General features: G+C 50.2%; 1 long non-coding RNA gene across 1 annotated transcript; it reads right to left on the bottom strand.

Annotated features, from left to right (window-relative positions):
• Positions 1-398: 398 nt before the first annotated feature.
• Positions 399-4,268, bottom strand: LOC139705398 (uncharacterized). The gene is made up of 2 exons (XR_011707274.1): positions 4,026-4,268; positions 399-3,927 (listed from the first exon to the last, which is right to left on the bottom strand). It is a non-coding gene; the product is annotated as an uncharacterized lncRNA (long non-coding RNA).
• Positions 4,269-6,759: the final 2,491 nt, after the last annotated feature.

Here is a 6,759-nt window from a genome sequence, read left to right as displayed (position 1 = left end):
TTAAACAATGATTATGTTTGTGATGCATCTAGTAAAAATCATTTATGTCAATAAAAACTTTTATAAAGTCCAGAATGCTGTTCATAGATTTCTCAGGTCTACAGTGATTTTGTTTTCTATTTTATCACTCTCAACTCGTATTTATCATTGGGTGGGGGTACTTTCCTAGATGCTTGACTTCAAGCCTTATCTCATAGCTGAGGCTATGCATTGTCCTCTGAGTGCTGCTTTTGCTGTGTCTCACAAGTTTCACTAGACTCTTCTTTTATTCTTGTCTCATTCTAGACACTTCGTAATTCCCATAGTGATTTCCTTTCTTTAACGCAATACGTTATTCAGCAATACTTAAAAGCTTCTATTTTAGTCTGTCTTGACTGCTATCACAAATATCATCTGGGTGATTTATAAACGAGAAATTTATTTTTCACAGTCATGGAGGCTGGGATGTTCAAAAGCATGGTGCAGGTCAATTCAGTGTCTGGGGAGGGCCGCTTTCTGAGTTCCAGATAGCATCTTCTTGCTGTGTGCTCACATTGGTAGAAGGGACAAGGCCACATGAGGACTCCTCTCTCAGGCCTGGTCCCATTCCTGAGGACTTTACCTCCATAAGCCAATCACCTCTCAAAGGTCCTGCCCCTTAAAACCATCACCCTGCAAGCTAAGGTGTCAACATCCTGAATCTGGGGAGACACCAACCATAGCAAACCTCCAAACACACTTTTATCTTTTTACTGTTGATTTTTTTTTTACAGATGCACATAAATACATTTACTCACTTAAAAGAACATTTTGAAATAATTATTCAGAAAATAAAAGCAAAAAACACTTTAGTGACAATTATCTGGATTTTTTCAGGAAAAAAAAATTATTTCAGTGAAATATCCTACCTATGATAATGAACCCCCTACAGGTATAAAATATCTTAGATTTGCATGGTACATCTTACTTTTCAAAGAAAATTCACAAATGTACGTGACTAAAACTTCACAGGGTTTTTTAGTTTTGTTTCATTTTGTTTTACTTTTTCTGGTTATTGTTTTGGCTCCTTTTCTTTTTCTTTCTTTCTTTCTTTCTTTTTTTTTTTTAATTTCCGAATGCATTTTGTGGTAGACACTATCTGTTAGCTCCCAGAACTCTCCCAGTCCTTCTAAGGTCTCACACGACCAGGAGCCAGAAATAAATAAAAGATTGTATTTTTCAGATTCCCCTTTCAGAATTCTGTTTGGAGTCCACCAATAAGAGACATTCTCATGAGATGTGGAAGGTTGAAGAGTTTACTGTTGATTTTTAATGTAATTGCTTGTGCTCAGAGACAGTTAGTATGATCTTAATGCTCTGGTATTTGTTGAGATTTACTTGAATAAAATGAATTTGTTCCCTTAATAAATTATTTACACTGTAGATTTTTATGAACATCCATACGCCCTTAAACTTTTGTAAATACATCTTGGCTACAGTTTGCATATTCCTGTATAAATCAAACTTACTCAATACCTGTGCTGTTTTGCTTGCTGCCTGATTAATAGAGATGTGTTCAACTTGGATTTCTCAAGTTCTGCTTATATTTCTGGGTTTGTCTTAGATGTTTTGAGATCGTTTTAAATTGGCTCTACAGTTCAAGACGCATATTGTACAAAGCCCCTTGTTTAATGATTATGAAGACCTTCAAGACAACTGAACATTAAATCAAACCAGAGGCTCTTGGGCCCTCTGTCCACCCAAGAAGCTGGCCCTGCTTGGGCCACTCGGGTCGGTGTGGCTGATGGAAAGGACCTCCACCCACTTTGTGACCCTTGGAGAAACGTTCCAAGTTCACGTCTGATTGGCAGGTGTCTAACCAGCATCAGATCAGTCAAGGGTTGGGAGGTGGGAGCCCGTCACAGTAACACATCATAAATCTCCAGGCATGCTCTTTGCATTTTAAAACGTACGTTCCTGGAAGTGTTTATGTTTCCATTTACTTTTGGCCGTTGGTAGATCCCCCCTCCCTTGGAACAGCAGGCTCTGGGGATATCTGTTTAGACGACAGTCCACGTTTGCAGCAGACAGTGGGGTGGCCAGCATGGAGGTTTACCCAGGAGGGTGGAGAGAAAGATCCCAGTTCTGGTGCAGCCGTCCTTGCTCAGCTCGTACCATCCTTGGAAAGAAACCGCTGGGGACTGTGAAGTAAGTGGTTTTTGCCTCTGGGGTTTTGTTCTGAAACCCCAAAGGAATAAATAGCCTCACTGAAAAAACATTCCTGCCTGACCATTTGATCTTGGGCTGGCACCTACGGCAGGGCGTGTCCGCCCACCCACCCTTGGTGGGCACAGTGAGTCCAGGGTCACTCGTAGCCCTCAGGGCTGGGATGGCCATGAAATCAGAAAGCACAACTCCAGCAGAGGCCCAGAGAGGCAAAGTGACCTGCCTCGGAGTGCTGGACTCGGCACCCGGAGCAAACTAGCAGCAGAGCCAGGGCCTGCTGTCCTCTGTCTCTCCTGACCCCTCTAGCCCTTGGCCCCCCACCTGCAGCCATCACCTGCTGAAACAGGTGATTTTGGTCAAGGAAAGGGTTCCCTGGGCTGCTGGGCCACTCACTCTTTATTCCCGGTCACTGGTACTAGAGGTGTGCTCCGAGGAGACCACCTGAGAAAGGGGGAGGAGGGGTGGGAGACAAAGAGACGGTCCAGTGCAGCACAGTGGCCCGAGTCATGCTGCTGGGTCTTGCTTGGCATCTCCTCCCAGCCTCCTCCTGGGTCTTGGAGCCCCTTGCCCATGTGCCTGTGCCCTGGCTGCTTGGCCCCACCTGGCACACTGGTGACCAGCGGCTCATTCCCATGTGGGCTCAGATGGCCACCTGGACTCTGCCCCACAGCCTGCCACCTCTCTGAGCCCCTGATTCACTGGTCTGGCCTCCCCTGAAGACCAGGCCTCGGCTCCGTCCTCCTCACGCCTCACCCTGGCCCAGCTCCATATGAACTTGACTAACAGTCCTTTATGAGCCCAAATCTGCCCCTCTAAGATGGCCCCGTGTCCAGGCCTCCTTGCAGTTGCTCTGGGCCCCACAGAAAGCTCACGGAGGCCCTGAGTGGTCTCTTCTCCTGAGGGTCGCCCTCATCCTGTGGTTTTCCAGGACACTCGGGCCCCCAGTCTTCTGGGCGGTTCTCCGTCTGGGCTTGTCCTCCCTGTGGCAAGGCCCGGAGCCAGCCCAGCACTGCAGCTCAAGAACCAGCTCACAACAGTGGGCTCCAATGCTGTGTGTGTCTGCGTGAGTGTGTGTCTGTGTGAGTGTGAAGGGGAGAGTGAGCCCGCGTGAGTTTTTGAATCATGTGTATACGTGTGGGTGTGTATCGTGTCTCGGTGTCACTGTATGTAGAGTGTGCGTGTGAGTTAGTGTGTGAGCCTGCACACGTGTGTCCGTGTGAATGTGTGAGAATGAACTCACATGACTGTTAGTGGTGGGTGTGTGTGTATCTGTGTGTGTGCGTGTCTCTGTGTCTCTGTGTTTTCTGAGTGTGAGTGTGGTTGTGTGTCCATGTGAGTGTGTGTGGTGTGTGTGTTTGTGTGAGTGTGTTGAGTGTGCACATGGCTGTGTGGACCTGAGTCCCCTCGGGGAGCCCCCAGGGGAGAGTGGTGTGGCAGCTGCAGAACAGCCGGGTGGTGTGGCGCTTGTGCACTGCGACGCTGAGCGCGGGGCTTGGCACCCGGGAGGGAAAGCTCCGCGGCCATGGCCTCGCCATCACCAGGCCAGTTTCCGATTTGGGCTTATTTAGTCACAAATTCCCTGTCGCATTTCCATTTCCTGTAAGAAGGGCAAGGGCAAAGCGGGGCCTGGAAGGTCCCTTCCTGTGCTCTACAGCCAGCGGGGATTCCTGCCAAGGGCATGACCCAGAGTTCTGTGCAGAGAACCCACAAGCCCCGGACGCGGTGGCCACATTCCATTCAGCGCTGTGGGAAAACAAGGCTGTGTTACAGATCGGGAGAGGAAATGGAGCCCTGCACGGAGTGAGGGAGAAACGGAGATTTGCTGTGCACACACTTCATACCTCGGGGGTCCGAGGGGGGTCCTGGCCCTGGGTGGCACCCTCTCGCCTGCCAAGGTGGCGTCTTCTTGGAGGGCAAGCTGGAAAGCCCATTTTTCAGGCACAGGAAGCTCCGGAGGGCCGAACGACAACTCAGGGTCACACGGACTCAGTCAACGCGGATCCCAGACTCACACCCAGGTCTGTGCCACTCCAAAACCAGCATTCTGGGCCCCAGAGGCCTCGGAGCGGGACTTCCTGTACTCGCCACCCTGCAGAATGAAAATATCCCAGCTGTCCTCACGCGTGAGGCAGTTCTCATTCTGCTGCCAAGCGTTGCCACCAAATCACTCTAAATTGGGCAATTAGCAGCGTGGTTTGCGAAATGAGGAACAGGATATGCTCTGACCCCTGGAACTTCCTCCCCACTGAACTCTCCAGTTTCAGCCAAGCTTCAACTTTAAAAAGTGGGAGTGGGGGGGAGACAGTGCCTTAGACCAAAGTTTCAGCCACGTGTGGCTTCCTGGGAGCATCGTGCTAGATGCCACTAGTGTAAACGCAGAACCACAGAAGCCGGCTGAGCGTGAGCGCAAACAGCTGATAGCTTGGCACAGGAGAAGCAGCTTTGAGTGGGACAACCAGGGACATGTGGGCAAAGATCATATGCGGGCGAACCACCCAGGAAGACGAATGATCCTCAAGCCCAGGAAACCCGCTCAGCCTCACCCTTATCAAGTGGGATCTAAGAGCTGCCATTGTTAGAGGCGGAGCTCCCGCACTGAGCCCCCAGGACCAGGCCAGAATGGAGTCGCTCCTGCTGCAGCCCCACGTCACCAAACGGAAACTAAGTGAAGTCTCCAGCCTTCTGAGAAACCAGGAGAGAGATGATGGCCAGATCCTGAAGAGGCCATCCCAGCCAGCATGATGAGCAAGTCCCCTCTGCTAACCTCCTAAAGTAACTTTGAAATGACCCACCCACTTGTTGTTTCCTGATTCTGCTTATTTGGTCCTTTGTCTGCCTAGTAAGCGCACCTTCTCTGCTCGGGTCCTTGGACACCTTTTCTGAATTTTTGGGTGAGATGATTTCCCTTCGTGGATCACTAACGAAGGCCAATGGATCTTTAGACTGAATTTGTTGAGACTTTTAATACCATTAAACAAATAAAGGAAAATTAGGATACTGGGATGTTACTTTTCTCCAAGTAGATTAGCAAAGATGATGCCCTATCCAGAAAGCAAAGGGGCAGACCCCGCCCCCCACAAGCCTGGGGTTTAAATCTTCACGATAAGCAATCTGGCAGCCATGGAGAAAGCCTTTAAGAGATGGGTGAACTTGGCTCAGTAATTATTTTAAGGCTTTATCTCAAAGGAATCAGTCAAGATGTAGGCAGAACTGAAGATAATCATTGCCCTTGTTATTTGTATTATTGGAAAATGTGGAATAAATAGCCTAAAAGACAAACAGGAAGTTGCTGATCCTGAAAATGAGAGTGACTCCAGATAGGGAAGACGTATGGTCCACTGGACATTCCACAGCGGCACAGTGTCCGTCTCCAACCCAGGGTCCTCCCAGGGGCTCAGGATGCCTCTCCAGTCTGCCCGGGAGGTGCCCCCCTGGCTATGAAGAACTGGGGATATAGCTGCTGCTGACACCCAGGGCACCCACTCAGGGCAGTGCGGGTTCCAGGACTGGGAAGAAGAGCAGGACACACGGGCCCTGGCATCCAATTTGAAGCCACGTGTTTTCTAATATGGGGCTGATTAAATAATTCCACCAAGTCCTTGCATATTTCAACCTCATTTATTCCACCATCAACTGCACCCTGCCACTTTGAGGAGCGCTTGGGGCCCATATGGGGAATGATACAGAGAGAAGGCCAGGAGTGCTGATCTTCTGACACCCATCAACTGTGTGGCCTTGGACCTCTCGGAACACCAGGCTCCTCCTCTGAGAGCCCCTGGCTTGGGCCTTGGCCTACTCAGATGCTCAACCCTTGACTGACATTGCTGGTGTGATCTTCCCCTGCAGCCACAGGACTCCTGGGGACTCCCATGATTCTCAGCAGCAACAGCATACCAGAAAACAGAAGGAGAGAAAGTTCAAAAGCCCAAATCATGCTTAAGAGAAGGGGAAAGAACCCTTGCCTGTTACACGTACCTCTCAACCATTCTTAGCAAGCTCTGAATGAAACAGACTCAGGGACATGGTGGCCAAGTTGACCTGCCACTTCACTGCCCACCTCCAACCAGGGGGAAAAGCCCTGCCAACCAGGCAGGTTGCTAAAGCCAGGCTGCTCTTCCCCCAGGCTGCAGGGTCCTGCCCTGCGGGGGTCTGCAGCTCCTGCGCAGCATCCGTGTGGTAGTGGGGGACATTGCTGTCTCGGCCAGCTCCCCTCTCTCTGCAGGCGTAGCCCACTCCAGATGCTGCGAGGCTTGGCTGGTGGCTGCTCTCAGCCTCACCTGTCTCCAGAGGGTTGAATCAGACTTTGTCCCAAGCCCTTGTATGTTCTCCAAGCCCATTGAGCTCCCCTAAAAATGATCTAGTGTTCCCATCTTGCCCTCCCCGACACATGTAGGTTTCTGAGTTGTGTTAGGTCAGGGGCAGTGATTTTCCCCTGCACACGTGATAAGTTTGCAAACGGTCTCCCAGGTTTCCGGTGTCTGTCAGTGTATCCCAGCAAACCTTCAGAGGGCAGAACGGAAATTACCTTCACCCCTCGAGACCTCCCTGCTAAACAGCTTCCCACAGTGGTGGGGG

Source organism: Marmota flaviventris, chromosome 4 (assembly GCF_047511675.1).
Source record: "Marmota flaviventris isolate mMarFla1 chromosome 4, mMarFla1.hap1, whole genome shotgun sequence".
In the NCBI taxonomy this organism is placed as follows: Eukaryota; Metazoa; Chordata; class Mammalia; order Rodentia; family Sciuridae; genus Marmota; species Marmota flaviventris.
The sequence above is the reverse complement of the archived record's forward strand: the minus strand, read 5'-3'. Positions and strand labels throughout refer to the sequence as shown.